This window comes from Pan troglodytes, chromosome 16 (assembly GCF_028858775.2).
Source record: "Pan troglodytes isolate AG18354 chromosome 16, NHGRI_mPanTro3-v2.0_pri, whole genome shotgun sequence".
Lineage (NCBI taxonomy): Eukaryota > Metazoa > Chordata > Mammalia > Primates > Hominidae > Pan > Pan troglodytes.
The window spans coordinates 84379341-84394611 of NC_072414.2; the positions used below are offsets into that span (position 1 = coordinate 84379341).

Below are 15271 nucleotides of genomic sequence, written 5' to 3' on the forward strand. Positions count from 1 at the left end.
AAAATCCAGGCCCAACAAGCCTGTCATCCCTTGCCCATCATTCCTTCTGCAATCCTACCATCCACTGGTTTCCTCAATACTCAGTTCCCCCAGTGTCCTCACCCTTGCTATGTCACACATCAGTGCCTTCCCCACGCTGGGATCCCCATACCCACCCCACCCCTGGATTCCCCCACATCCCACTCTTGGCATGACTTAAGCGCTTTCTTCATCAGGATTCAGCTCAGGCTCTCCATGCTCCAAAACCTTCCCAAGGACAGGGGCCCTGGATGGGGAGCCCTCCTCTGTGATCCTGTCACAGCCAGAACAGAGCCCTGTTACACTGAGGTGACAAATGCATGTGTGCTTTTTCTCCAAATCATCTACCCGCCCCTCTAGAGCAGCTGTTCTGGATAATAAACCCCTGTAGGCCCAGCTCTCAGCACAAGACCTGACTGCTACTATCAAAGGAGGAGCCAGCAGAACGTTGGCCCAGGCAGTGGAGCTATTTCTTGCGTCTGAAAGCATGGCAGGCCCAGTGGGAGCTGTTCATAGATGTTCCTTTGCCCCTCTAGTAGCTGAGGTCCCGGACACCCCAGTTTCCAGGGCTGCTCCCGTGTGTCCCTCTGCCTGTGGCTCAGCCAGACGCAGCAAGGAGCCCAGACCAGGCTCTACTTCTCTTCCCAGGGGCCCAGAGTTGATCTGCAAGGCCTTGGTCCACCAGGAGAGTGGGGCTGGGGGTCTTCTGGCAGGAGATCCCCTCCAAGCCTGCCCAAACCTAACATGGGGGGTTGGCGAGCAGAGCGCCAGAAGGGCCCTGAGTCCTGAACCTTCATTCTTAAAAGGCCTTAAACCATAGGCTCATCTCCAGTGAGGTCCCACCTGGCCAGGGTATTTTTCTGTGTGCTAAAAAGCAGAGCTTCTTTCCACCTCTAAAATGGTCTCAAGAGCTGATACAGGAGAGGCGGCAACACTGGGAAGCCTGGGGATGTCAAAGGTGGGGCAGTCTTTCCTCCAGCTCCCCTCCCCATCCCTCCCACCTCCCGCTGCAAGGCGTCAGGACAGCAGGGCCCAGCAACCCTGTGAAGCAGAGCCAGGAGCTGCCAGAGGCCCGGCCCGCCAGAGCGAGAAGGTGAGGTGTGCGCCTCAGCCTTGGAGACATTAGTCTCCTCTCCCTGTTGCCATGCAAAGATAAAAACATTTATTAAATCCAGCACCTAAATCCCCACACAGCCCTGCCCCGTCTACGCAGGCTGCATGCACTCAGCCACCTGCCTGGAAGGACACGAGAGCCACGGCAAAGGATGAGCAAGAGCAGCAGGAAAGAGAAGGGCCACGGGAGGGCCGATGTCCCCCAGCCACAGACCCCCTCTGCTGGGCCTGCCTGGGCTCCCCCATCAGGTTTTTCTTCAGCTAAGGCAGAAAGAGCCTCTGGAAAATGAGAAGCAGTGACCGGGGGCTCTCACACGCGACTGTAGCTGCCCTGAAACTCTCGCTGGGAATTAAGCTATTACGTTGATTCATCACATATTCACTGCGCATTTCTGGTATACTAGCTGCCAGGTCCCCACAGCGGGTCTGAATCCCAACAGCCTTGGAGCCTCATAGTCCACCTGGCTGCAGAACCTGGGCACCAACTGCTGAGAATCTTCAGGAGAGAAAATTCCGATGGCAGTTGAGAGCAACGGTGGAGCAGCGAAGCCCACAGGCAGCAGAGCACACAGACCTGGGAGGGGTGCAGAGGTGGCATCAGCGCTATGGGGGCGTGCAGGGGAAAGCTGATGGGAGGGAAAGGGTAAGCAGGGATCTGGGCTGGAGGCCTTCCACGAAGAAGGGGACAAAGTCAGGAAGGAGAAGATGAGGCCACCCGCTACCCAATGGCTCTAGAGGCAAATTCTGCCAGCCTGGGTGTCAGTTTGGAGGCTTCCCAGTGTTGAAAACTCACAGCCTTTGAGCTAACCACCTCTCTCCTACCCCAAAGGCAGGAGTTACGGCTGCCTCTGGTGCTGAACGGTGGACACTGTGAATCAAGACCAAATTCATGACAAACTCACACATTTTTTAAAGAAGCAAATCAGCAACTGCCAAGTCCAAAGGAGCTGGCCAAAGATAAGACCAAGGTGTGGGTGTGTAGAACAGATGTCTGTGCACAGGTGTGCTTCCGCGTGGCCATCCAATTGTGGACCTGGTGATGGTGCACTGAGCCCCAGAGAGCCGGCCAAACATTTCCCATTCAGGATGCCTTTGGGATCTCAGTAATGCTTTGCAGTGCCCCTAAACTAAAAGAAATAACTAGTAGTTCTGTTAATACATAGTTAGGTCCAAACAACTCAACACCTGGTATCTGACAGATGCCACTGTTGCCACTTTGAAATTTTTTAAATATTCTTTGGCAGTTCTGTGAGCTTGCTGCAGTGTCCTAGCAACATATCAGTGCAAAATTTGAGAACCACAAACTGTGGATTAGGAACCCTGGTTGAGTACGGCACCCCTTACTCCCTACTACCAAAGTGAGAGATGGCAGACATGTTTGTCTCCAATTTTAATAGAGTAAAATTTGTTTAAAAGAGCCAATGGAGTTTCTGAGTTGCTTTATTTCTCCAGCTATATACTAACCAGCCTTCTCAGAAATCTTTGTCCATGAAGAATAATCTGACTCAAGTCCACGCTATGAAAATTGAATGATTGGGCTGGGCACAGTGGTTCATGCCTGTAATCCCAGCACTTTGGGAGGCCGAGACAGGCAGATCACCTGAGTTTGGGAGTTCGAGACCAGCCTGACCAACATGGAGAAATCCCGTCTCTACTAAAAATACAAAAATTAGCCAGGCATGGTGGCACATGCCTGTAATCCCAGCTACTCGGGATGCTGAGGCAGGAGAATCGCTTGAACCTGGGAGGCGGAGGTTGCCGTGAGCCGAGATCGCGTCATTGCACTCCAGCCTGGTCAACAAGAGTGAAACTCCGTCAAAAAAAAAAAAAAAGAAAGTTGAATGATTGAAGGGTGCTTCCAAGGGGTTCCGTTTTTTCCCCATAAACACAGAAGTTAAAGCTGCAAGATGCACCCCATTTTGTAGAAACAAATAGCAGTGAAGACCCATTTCAGATAGTTTCACTGAATCTCATCCAAGCCATCACTGTCCTCTATTCCGTGTCTCTGTTTCCATGCTTTCCCTGACAAGATTAGAACCTCGTAGAGGCCAAAGTTTCTGGTCTCAATTCTTCCCAGAGCCCCTCACCCAGGCACAGTGCCAGCTAATGAACAAGTGTTCAGCAAGTGCTTGCAGAAACAGTTGTTGACGACACACCCCCTAGCCAATACCCTCAACTGTTTCGAAATGGTCGCTAATGGGCAGTCCCTGCTGCTTAAGGGTGTGCTCAGAGATCATGGCAATGACAATAACAAGGTACAGATGGTCTTTGCTCTCTCATATGAGCACAGGAGTGAATCCCTGAGTTGGGATCATTTCTTGTTATTCCCAAATGGCAATAAGTAAACTGAAATTCAAAGCAGTTGAGTCTCAGGTCTGAGAAGTAGCCTAGACTATTGACTTAGCCCTAGCTCTAACGTCAGAATCCATAACTTTTCTTTGCCCAGTTAATTTTCCTCCCCTCTTGGTGGTGTATTGAAGGCCAGAGAGATGCAGGTAGCCCTGAGAGGGAGAGGGAGGAGAATGAGAGAACAAGAGATGGGGGAGGGAAAGGGAGAGGGCTGACCATCAGTGGGGATAAAAGGGATTTTGAAAGAAGCAAAGAATAATGAAGGCTTTAAAAGCTGGAGCTTCCCTTTAACAGGAGAATCCTAATTTCAGTTATTTCTGCATGCTGTCCACACCACAGGAACAGACACCTTAGAACAGCACTCTTCCTGGATTCCACAGTGATTAACAAGGACAAATCATTCTGAAATCTTTAGGAAAATCACCCCTCTAAATTAAGCATGTAGTATATTCCAGGCAGTGTGCTAGATACTCTGTAATTTCTTAATTAAAAAAAAAATGACATCTCCCTGTGTAGCACCCCTACCAGCCCAACTCAGGAATGGCTTCGGCAGTGCACCCCAGTAGTCAGTCAGTGCCCCGCCACCCAGCAGCACGCGGGAGCATCCTGTGTGTGTGCACACACATTCATATTCTTTCTCCTCTCTCAGCATTCTGGATGCTATTCTCAAATCCTCGGTGATTTGTGGAGCATCCCGGCGAGGAATGATAAAAAGCCTTGCACTCTTTTTCTCGAACAAGAAAAGAACTTGCAGCTATCAGAGGTGACTGTTTTGAGGCATCCAGCAGGGCCTGCCTCTCCCCAGACCCCCGTGCTTTCCCTAATGATCTTCCAGGAAGAGGGTCCCCAAACCCGGCCCCTCTCAGTCTTCCAGGGGCTCTTGGATTTCATCCTTTAGCAAGGGCAAGTACTCAGCCCCGACCTCAAACAGCACCACGCCCCAGAAGACCGCTGACATTTGCTGACCAATTGCTGTTTTCTCATTGTACCTTAGCGCTATCCAGTTCTCCCAAGTTCTGCAGGGCTCTCTTTTAGCAATCTGCATGATTCAGAAGCTAACGTGAGGACCCAGAGCAGTGAAGAGCCATGGCATTTAGACAACCAGAATACGCATAGGGGCCTCTAAAGAAGGTTTCCCACAACAGCCCTTCCCACCCAAGGACCAATGAGGTGCTCGCCTAATTCCGGGAGGGGCCCAAAAGGGCTGTCAGGTCCAGGAGGCCAAAACGGGCCAGAGCCTCAGTTCTGACTTTTCTCCACATGGGCTTGCTTCTTTCTGGCTCCTCCAGGGCCAGATGATCCTATCAGCAACGAGTTTGTCCAGGCTAATGTTAGTTGAACTTTCTTGACCACAAAATCACAGTAAGAAATACATTTAACAAACTTTGCATTGCCTCCCCACAGAGATATTTAGATATAATATAGGTATAGGCATAGGTATGGATAGATGTATAAACACTGGGAAAAAAATACTTACCCTTTTTGTGATACCCTGAGATTTTTGTTTCTAATCTATTGTTTTACAACGCTGGCAGTAAACCACTAAGTTGATTTCACAACCCACTAATGGTGTGCGACCCACGGGATGAAACTCTGCTGTATGAAATAGGTGGTGTTTTCTTTGGCCTTACACTCCAGAAACAGTTTATTCTCCAGGGATACTAAGGAAAGTTCCAAATTTGAACTGATCCAAGAGGCTCCTCTCCACCTACCATGACTTCCAGCAGGCTAGCTGCTCAGCTGCGTAGGGAGGTTTTGCTCCCAGAAAAGCCTGGGGGAGATCAGGCTTGGCATGCACAGGGCTGAGCCCACATCCCTTTTCATAGCTGTCCTCTCTGTATGTGTGCCTAGTACTCTTCCATCCACTTACTCTCTCTCCTTGTGGTTTACAAGATTAAGGAGTGAATGTCAGCTGAGCTGAGAAGAGAATGGGCATGGAGAAGATGGCCCACAAGAAAGAAAGGGAAGGTTGAGTGCTGCTGTGTGGAGCTGGCACTGCCCCTGGGGACAGTGCCAGCCAGCCACCGCAACCTGCACAGACCTGGGCACCAGCCTTTGCCCACCTCTCCCCTGCCAGGCAGAGGGCCCCATCGTCTTTCAGATCCCACTCTTCTTTTCTCCACTCAGAAAACCTTTACCTAGCAGGGACCATCCCTGGCCCTGAGATTTAAGTGGAAGGTGGGTTGTCACCCACACCTCCAAATGGCTGGGGTCTGGGGACACTTGAGATGGCATTTGAGGAGGGTGAGATCCTGGGAATCACTTGAGGAGGGAGTCTTTTAGTTTGATCAAAGAAACTTCCTGTCCTCTGGCCCTCCCCACATCCTCGCCACCCCCTGGGTGAGCAGAATAGGAGAGAATACGAGGACCTGAAGGCAGGTACACACCCGCACACACGTTCTTTGCTCCACCCTTCTCTGGATGATGAAAGTTGCTCTGTGTTGGCTTCAGGCATTCACTTAGCTTAAACGGATGATATTTGTTGTGTTGGGACATGATTTCCAGCACTGCCTGCTTCCTCACTGACCTGCAGCCAGCTCATCTGGCCCCTAGACTTGTCCTCGAAGCCTGTCTTGGTGCCACCAACATTCTGCACAGCGATCGTGATTCCCACTCAGGCTGCTCTGGGGCTGGGGCTGGGTTGCTATTCCCTGTGGATGAGTACAAAGAGCTTCCCTTCTCCCTCAAGAATACGAGGCGCCACTTCTCAGCTGTCTTCTTTCCTCTCTCCGTTTCTCCCCGCTCACTTCATCTCAGCCCAGGTTTCTTTCCATCCAAAGTGGACATTGTTTTTGAGTATGCGGCCCTCCAGTTGAAGGTTATAATTCTCGGGGGTCATAGGAGAATCTTAAACCCACAAGCCAGCAGCAAGCACCCCGTCTTCAGGCCCTTTGTGCAAAGCTGAGGCTTCAGGGAACCCCAAAACGCAATCCATGCCCTCAAGGAATTTACAGTGTCTTTGGAAAAAAGCACACATCTAGGCACACATACAAGGCAGCAAGAGGAAACTAACCCGTTTGTAAGCTCTGTATAGAAGGCCTGGTAGGTAGGAGCATCTTCAGCTTCAGTCCAGGGGAGGGACCCCCAATTATGGAGAGGAAGTTAAGTTGGAATCTGAATGAAATCTGATTCTCAATGGGAGAACACCTTACCTAGCAGGTCAAAGGAGGTGGGGGTGCACTCGAAGTGTTTTGAAACAATTGAGTCAGTTTTTAGGCACGGAATTGGAAGGTGTGCAGAAGAAAGTGGGGTACAGAGCAGGAGGGAGCAGAGGCCTCGGAGGGTCTGGTCCTCCACCTCAGGTCACAGAGTTAGGACTTGTGGGCAACGGGAAGCTGTGGGAGGTTCTGTGAGCTGGGGAGCCCCAGGTGCTCCACGGTGAGGGGAGAATGGAAAGGACAAGAAGGCTGGAGCCTGGAAACAGGGAGGCCAGTCAGGAATCTGTGCAGACACCCCAGTGCCTGGCCCCCCACATCTGGCTGATCTGAAGGCCATGACATGAGAGTGCATGTGTGGGTGGACAACCCCCTGCAGAGGCTGGGGGAAGGATGTGTTGAGTGTGCTGGGGTCAAAGGTGACATTCAAGTTTCTGGTTTGGGAGAACTGGGCCCCATGACACAGTGAGGGTCAGACATTATTTGAGAGCACAGTCAAAAGAAATCCTTTGCTGGAGCCCTGGGCCACGGCATCATATGAAAATTCTTCATCCTTGACGGACTAGCACAGAAATCCCACCCAAGGGATGAATCTGTGTCTTTACTTATTTTTTCCTCCTCTCAACTCTTCCTCCTCTCTTCGGGCATCACAGAACTTGCCTCTGGAGCTCGGGCATCATTCTGCACTGCAAAATACTATTATTTCTCTCAGTTGACAGATTTGCAAGCAACCACCCCACATGCCTAGTGGCTTAGGCAGAGGTGGATCCACGCCTGACACAGCGGGGTCCGGTAGCTCACGGGGCACAGGGGAGGGGTGCTGCCTGGAGCCCCACTGGGCCCTGAACTGACTTGTCCTTGGGAAACAGCAAGGCCATTTCTCTTTCTTTCTGTAAGTATCAGCAGGAAGCCCCGCAGCTTCACTTCCTTGTGCTTCAAGCTGTCCTCCTTGATCAGCAGGTTGCTGAGAGCAACAGGGACCTCTGCAACAAAGTGTGTTATGCTCTGGAATGAGGCCAATCCTATTTCCCCATGGTCTGATCTTCTGCCTATTCTTGTTCCTCTCAACACACAAAACAAAGTCTTCTTTTGCTTAGAGATCAAGGAACCACTCTTGGTGATCAGGTTTTCCTCTGAGGTGTCATTTCTAATCACACTGAACGGCGGAAGGTCCTTGGGTTTCTTTCCTGCTTTGTGTCTGCTGCATCTCAAAGCCCTCTGCCTCGGCCTCTGCCTCTGCCTCTGCCTCTGCCTCTGCCCCTGCCTCTGCCTCGGCCTCTGCCCCTGCCTCTGCCTCTGCCTCTGCCCCTGCCTCTGCCTCGGCCTCTGCCCCTGCCTCTGCCTCTGGAATAGCGTTTGTGGTGGGCACTTGGGACTTCTCTCCCAGCATTCTGGACCCCGGTACCGCCTATGTGGGAGAGCAGGCTTTGTGGCAGTCAGCAAGGGTGGAAGCAGGTAGGGGCTGCTCCAAGCGATGACCTGAGAGGGGAAGTCCAGCCCAACCTCAGGGGGCTCTCCCCGCAGCCCAGCACATGTTCATTGGAGGGTAAAGTATTCTGTAGTAAGTCCTGCTGTCTTTCCTGCTGTACTTTGGCCTTAAGGCAACCCTCAGGTCTCCAAAGATAAGCTGCCCTCTGGTGATACTGGGTCTCAAGTCCTTCATGCCTAGGACTTCAGGGTTAAAATCTTCCTTTGCTCCATCAGGGGCTGGCAGGCAGGGCAAGCAGCCCTAGCCACAGAAGTCACCTTAGGCTGAGCCCGACTAGTCTCAGGGATCACCACCCCAGGCTACACCAGCTGTGAATGCTCACTAGACCTAGCCTCATAAAGGCAGGGCAAAAAAAAAAAAAAAAAACTAAAAAAGCTCACATCCCCCTCACCCCACCCCCTGCCCTGGCCACAGTCGTCTCAGATCTAAAATGAGGTCTTTGGACTCCAGTGGGCTGTACATGACCCTCCAGCACTAGCAGTCCCACATTTTCCGGGGCCCTGTCAGCTGTTCCTTCTTCACCCCAATTCAATTTGTCCTGCCTCCTAAATATCAAGAAGGCAAGGAGGAGGCCACACAAAGAAGCCCAGCTCCATGTCCTGATGATCGCATCAAAATTGTGGTCACGTTTGCCAGAACAGAGGCTACGCGATGGCGCTAGAAGCCCTCCCACTCTGAGAGCACTTTTCATTCCCTGAACTTCAATTGAATGCATCTGGTGGGTACCTAGTACCCGCCCAGTGGATGCAACGTGAACACACCCACCCCCAGACACTCACAGCTCCGTAGAAGGAACAGGCTCTAAACTAGGTAGCCTTCACTGAAGAACTGGGGCCAGACCCAAGCCCCCGTGCTCTCCCACAGTAGCATGGGATGAAGGATTTTAAATCCACCGTGGGGCAAGGAAGGTTATGATGTTCCTCCTTGTTCAACTTGATAGTGTCTACACCCCGTTTGCTTTTATTTTATGCTTTGGAGCTTTCTCTGTTTTTGTTGTTGCTATTGTTTGAGGGTTTTTGTTTGCTTGTTTGTTTTGCTGTTTTTGGTGTGGAGGTGAATGGAATCTTTTGATTTTATGAAACTTTTAAAAATATGGCTGATGTACACTTATTCTTCCTTCCTGGAACTGAGTTCAGGGGATTAGCCACCCCAGTCCATTTCCTGATGGGCACGTGGGATCCCAGCTCCAGGTGAAAGGGGCCGCCTTATCTGAGCAGCCCTTTCCTGGGGGTAGAGATGACGGGGCTCTCTGCACTGTGGAAACTGGGGGGAGACCTGAGAGACAGTGGCAGAAATGTCCACCCATTGGGGCGAGCGTCCACTCCAGGCTCTCCTAAGAAAGTGTTCATTTCTCCTTTTTTCTTTGCCCTCCTCCTCTGCAGCCAGCTTCCCTCCCAACAGAATACCAACCCAACTTTTTGGGCGACATTTTTAAGCCACAGCAACTGCTCATCTCACTCACCCTAACCTTCCTGCAGCCTGGGAGACCCTCACCTTTCTTCCTTTCTATCCACCTGCCCCAGTCATCTTGACAAAGAAGGCATAGAAACACTGGAGTCTAAAATGAACATGATATGTGTCAGCTGGAGGACCAGTGTGGCAGCTCTTCCCACAGATGGACTTTTAACTTTGAGCATGTACCAGCCTGAGCAGCCCAATGACCTGAAATATAATGGCCTCTCACAGCTCCCAGACATCACCTCACCAGCTGCTGTGGTCAGGATCTCTGTCCTTCCGCTGTGAGGTGAACCAGCCCCTCTTCCTGCCTGGTCCCAACCTTTGATGCCATATCCCTCCCAACCTTGCAACCTAAAAGGCTGACAGGTGGTTCTTTCCCCAAAATCTTACACACATTGACACACACTTCAATCTCTTGTGCTAACGCACAAGGATAAAGTGATGAGCAAACAGACAGGATCCCTGTCCTCAGGAAACTAATAGTCTGGAGGGATGAGACAGACATTAATCAAGTAATCACCCAAAGCGGTATTAATTATGATAAGTGCTGGGAGGAAAATGGCCATGGTGATCTGAGATATTCCAGATCTCTAGAAGAAACTAGAGAAAGGGGCTCCAGAAAATTCTAGTTCTCTCTTTTCCAGCTCAATGTGATTCCTCAACAGCTGTGCTGGTTGGTGAATGATGGTTTCTTCCCAGCTGCCTTCCAAAACGTGAGATAATGGGGATCTCCTGCAAGTAACATTCAGGTTTACTCCATCCAAAAGCAGCCTTTAGGGTTGGGATGGTAACTGGGGCTTCCTGTGTCCCAAGACCGCTTCAAGGTCCCACATCTGTGGCCTCCAGGCTAATGGGAAACGGAGCAACCACATGACAAGAACATCCAACAACCTTGCAAATGCAGAAAGCTTGGGTCCCTCGATTTTTATTCCATTTTTGGCCCTTCTCTGCCCTACATTTCTATGGCTTATTTTTGAAAAGGCCTAGCTGACTTTGACCCTAATTCTAAAAACTTTACTCACATTTTACCTGCCCCTGGCCCTTTACTAAGCTGGCTTGTGTCTTCTTCCCACGCCTTCCTCTCTAAGTAGGAGGTGCTCAGAAATCCCTCCAGAGAGTTGAGGTCCAAAATGGTGTCCAATTTACAGCTTGTACACCCCTGTGACTGTACAACTAGAATTATTCCTACCTAATCTAAGGTTAATTTAGAACAAGAAGGCAATGCTCCCTGGGGTGGATCTAAGTGGGCATTTGCCCTGATATCCCCCAGCAGAATCTGTTGTGCAGCTTACCTGGGCCCCGGTCAGCTCACCGCTCAGGATGCACTAAGCTCATCCATCTGAACGAAGCTGTCCTTCATTCTTGCTGAACATCCTTTCTCCAGCAAAGGCCCTTGAGAAGTTCCTCATTGGACCAGGAAGTTTGACTTCCAGGAATTTAATATAAGGCCCGATTTGCTTTGCCCTTCTCTGGCAGATTGGACTCCCGTGCGAAGACTGTGTTGATGCTTTCAAATGTCACAGGGAAAGAGGCCTGCATTCCAACAGCTTCTGTCTCCTTGTTGGGTCTCGCTGCCACATGGTGTCGCTGTTGAACACACATGACCCTGTGCAGTCCCCTGGACTCCTGCTCATCCAGCAGTGACGATTTTGCATGGCCCTGTGCAGGCCACAGGCTTCAAAGGAAGATGGTATTTTGACTTCCATGGCATTAAACTCAACACATGGTGCTCCGTTGAGCACACACACACACAGTTACTATTTCCAAAGCACATCCAGTATGCCTGTGTCACCGGGTTAGGGGGTTGCATCCATCTCTACCACATTTTGTACTAGAATCCCACCCTTTCATCCAACTTACACCTTCCTTGTACAGTAAGCCTGGGTCACCAGTCTTTTCTCAAGCTGTTATTTTGTGCCTTAATCTGGTCCACTCTTATCCATTCCAAAAGACTTTGGACCATTGGACACCAGGACCTAGGGGCTGGAGTCTTTCCCAGAAGACACTAGCTCCTATGTAAGTAGGCCCACCTCCTCATATAATTAGCTTTGCATTCAGGAGATTCAGGGCAAGTCTCAGAAGGTTCTGGAGCACTTTAAATCCATAAAATATAATGAGTGCTTACTCTGTTTCTGCATAACTAAGAGGTATGCTCAAGTGGGTTTTTCAAGGGAAGAAATTAGCTTATCTCAATTTAAAAATAAAATAAAACTGAAGTCAGCTATATTTACATTCCTTCTGTATGTTTGGTCCATTCTGTCTGCTTGGGGCCTGTGGTCTCCCTTTAGAGATCTTTTATTTACTCTGTATGTTCCACTAAAGAGTTTATTGCCTAAGCCAAAATTCTGAGATTTTTTTTTAACATAGGCAATGGGGCCCTCCATATTTGTAGTTGAAAAAGGACAATACTTTCCCATGGGCTGTTCTCCTGGAAACAGATTCTTAATGGAAACAAAAACCCTCAACCCTTGTATTCATGTACAGTATTGATAACATTCAATGTGGTACATGGCATAAATCTGAAAAAAACCAACCTCATTTCTACTCTGGGGCCAAGATCATAGATTATATCACATTTGGCTCCATTTCTCACTCTTTTTTAGGTGTTTGCAATAGTTGATTTGGATGATTAGGAAAGTAAGTATGCCAAGCCATAGTGGCCATGTGTTGATTTCTCACAGACCCTCGACAGCAATCTCTAGGAAACAGTGAGGGGCAGGATTTTTTCTCTTGCTACCTAGCAAGTGATTGTGCCTTCTGATTAAACTCCTTGTGACTGTTTCATAAGAACTCGAGTCCTAACCCCCACCCCCACACCCCAAAAAATATTCCTGGTCAAAGAGTACCATGTCTTATCACAGTATTAATTATAAAAATCTCTTTGCCATAAATAAACTTCAGATAACATAAATCCTTGCTGGAGGACCAGAGTTTGTCCTGCAGACCCAGGCAGGAGAGTTGCACTGGGGAGAAGGAGAGATGGGGAGCAGGTAAATTACAGCTTTCACTTTTTATTATGTAGAGTCTCGTATTTAACATTTTTATAGTAAGCAGCTATTTTCATGCTTTTATAATTCTAAATTTTTTTAACTTTTAACACCATTTCTTTCTTGATTACATCCAGTTATAGCTGTCTGGAGCTAATGTTGTATACGAGAACCAAGGATTTAAGTGTAGTGGTCTTAAGGACAATTGGCTTACTGTTTATTACTCCAAAGATAAATCTTTTAGGAATAACATGAGGCTGTAGCTTGCATTGAGTTTTGACTCCCATTGACAAGAAATGCTTTGAAATGTACTAAGATCAGTTCAGACCCCTGTATTGATGTATTCAGGAAGCCCATACTTTAACATCAAAGCAAAGGACATCAAAACTGTCTTTTATCCGATAAGATTTTCCAGTGGGGGTGAATAGGAGCATAGTCTAACACCCATTCATATTTGTTAGTGATTTGGAACCACTTTTAGATGAGCCAGATACAGTATACATCCCCCATCACAGAGAAGTAGGGAGAGCTGAGTTCTGTTCTATGCAGATAACATGATTTCGTTGCCATAAATTAGAAATACTTTGATAGACAACTGGCCCTACTTCCAATCAGCTATTTTGAATTCTGGCCCCATAACTAATAGCCCTACACAGCATGTCAACACTTTTATTTACTGCAGTGACATTTTGAAAACATGTCTTTCTTTGAAGGATACAGGAAACTACTTTGCTCAAAGTTAATTGAGCATCTTATAATGATTTTCTGAAATGTGTTTGTAGGCTAAGAGGACATCTGGTTACACCTGTTCTCAGCATGATTCAGGCGAGAAGAAAAACCACTATCAGCAGATACGTTTTAAAATGAGATATTGTGTTTGGTTTGGAAGAATCAAATAAAAAATTTAAACAGATTAAAATTTAACCACACGTCACAGAAATGACTGAAGAATAGATCAAAGCTGCTTTCATAGTATAATATTTTTAATCGTGTGAGTTTTTGCACCAAAAAAAAACTGACATATTTTTATAATCTTTGTGGGGTTTTTTAACAGTAAGAATGATCGTGTGTGTTCCACATTTCCACATGTAACACGCTGCGCAAAGGAAGGCTTTTATTCCCACCTCCCTGAAATGCGTGTGCATTTTCCTTTTGAACACTGGTTTTTGAGGTACTGGAGACCTCTTGATGTAAGAGTTCTCCAAAATGTTCTTCAAACTAAGGCTTTTCATTAGATGAATGGAACTTGGAGATCTGGCAAGGATTATGCTACAGCAAACCCATAGAATTATTTTCATGTCTGTGCTCTGCATTAACTTGTAATTCAACATCAGGATTACCTTTGCTTCTTATTTTTAACTAATGAGTCTGTTATGGGTCCAAAGCGAATAACAGAGGATGAGAGAAAAGAGTTCAGAGTGTTTAGTGGTCAGAAGGCATCATGGAACTGTCGCAATGGACTGAGAGCTAAGCCCCTGCGTGACTTGGCTCCTGAAGATGCTCACTGGGTGTTCTCCAGCTATACCCCTGCAGGTGCAGTCAATACATGCACAGAGCATCCACACTTTTCTTTCAAGGAGGATTGTCTAAAAATGCCTACTGAAGATTTTTTAAGTTAGATATTTACCTCCATTAATTCCTCCACGTGCCTCTCAGCGTTCATAAATCAACAGCTGAAAGATGTCTCCTAGAGTGCTAGGAAGGTACTAGGATGAGGACTTTGAAAGTTTCAGAGGGGCTTGTTTGGCATTGCTTTTTGTTGATTGGCTTGTTTAGGGGAAAATGTTGGCCCTGGCTGCTTCTGTGTGCTTTCTCAATTCCCTGTTCTTTCGACTTACGACCTCATTTCCTAAAGTTCAGGCCGACTCCGGCTGCACTTCATGTTAAAGCACCAGGGAATAAGAGCATCATGGACTAGTACTCCTGGGATTCATCCGGGACAATAAACTCACCCTATCAAGAAAAATGTGGGCATGCTCCTGACATACAGGCCATCCTATTCATCTGGCACTCCCAAGATGACGTTGTTCAAGCTTTTTAAACCCATTGTTCATTTTGATTAACACAAAAATAACATACTACCCTTTGAAGTTTTTTGAAATTTCAAAATAAATTCAACCCATAACTCAGAAACAATTAAGGTAACAGGACTACACACTGACGACTTCTCAAATTCTACAATAGAAAGAAGGAAACAAAATGTTTGTTACTTACAGACTATAGTACGATTATGCACCAAGATAATATAAAAGTACTGACTGTAAAATTCTTAGTATTAATAAAAATTAGGGAAGGGGTCAGATACAAGATAAAAATACAAAAATCTCCAAAATAAATACTGTTTCTATTCTAACAACAAGCAGAAAATATAGGGAGAAAAATGCATTCTTAAGAGTATTGGAAAAAAATATAAAGAACACTAATAAGAAATATCCAAGACCTATATTAAAAATGCAAACTTTTTACAGAGATTAATTAAAGAGAATAGTCAATAGAGAGACATAACCTTGGGTTGCAATATTGAATGCAGCAATGCTGTTAATCCTTGTTGTTAATCCTTGTAATTTTTCGGTGAAATGCAATCTGAATTAAATCCCAGTGGAATCTTTTTTTTTTTCTTTGAATTTGATGAAAGTCCATCTGGAAGGGAAAAAAAGGATGAGAAGAGTTAAGAACTGCTTAAAGAATATCAAGGAGATACT

The 15271-nt window shown here is 47.4% G+C and overlaps 1 protein-coding gene across 9 annotated transcripts in view; it reads right to left on the reverse strand.

The window, feature by feature from the left end:
* The window catches only part of FAM174B (family with sequence similarity 174 member B), an 87755-nt gene that overhangs the window by 11380 nt on the left and 61104 nt on the right, over positions 1–15271 (reverse strand). For 7 of the 9 annotated variants that reach the window (XR_010151327.1, XR_010151324.1, XR_010151329.1 and 4 more), the window contains one exon: positions 10875–15209. The gene's annotated coding sequence lies outside the window, so the exon portion shown is untranslated. The remainder of the gene's footprint in view (positions 1–10874; positions 15210–15271) is intronic. The other 2 variants (XR_010151326.1, XR_010151325.1) reach the window with 2 other exon arrangements.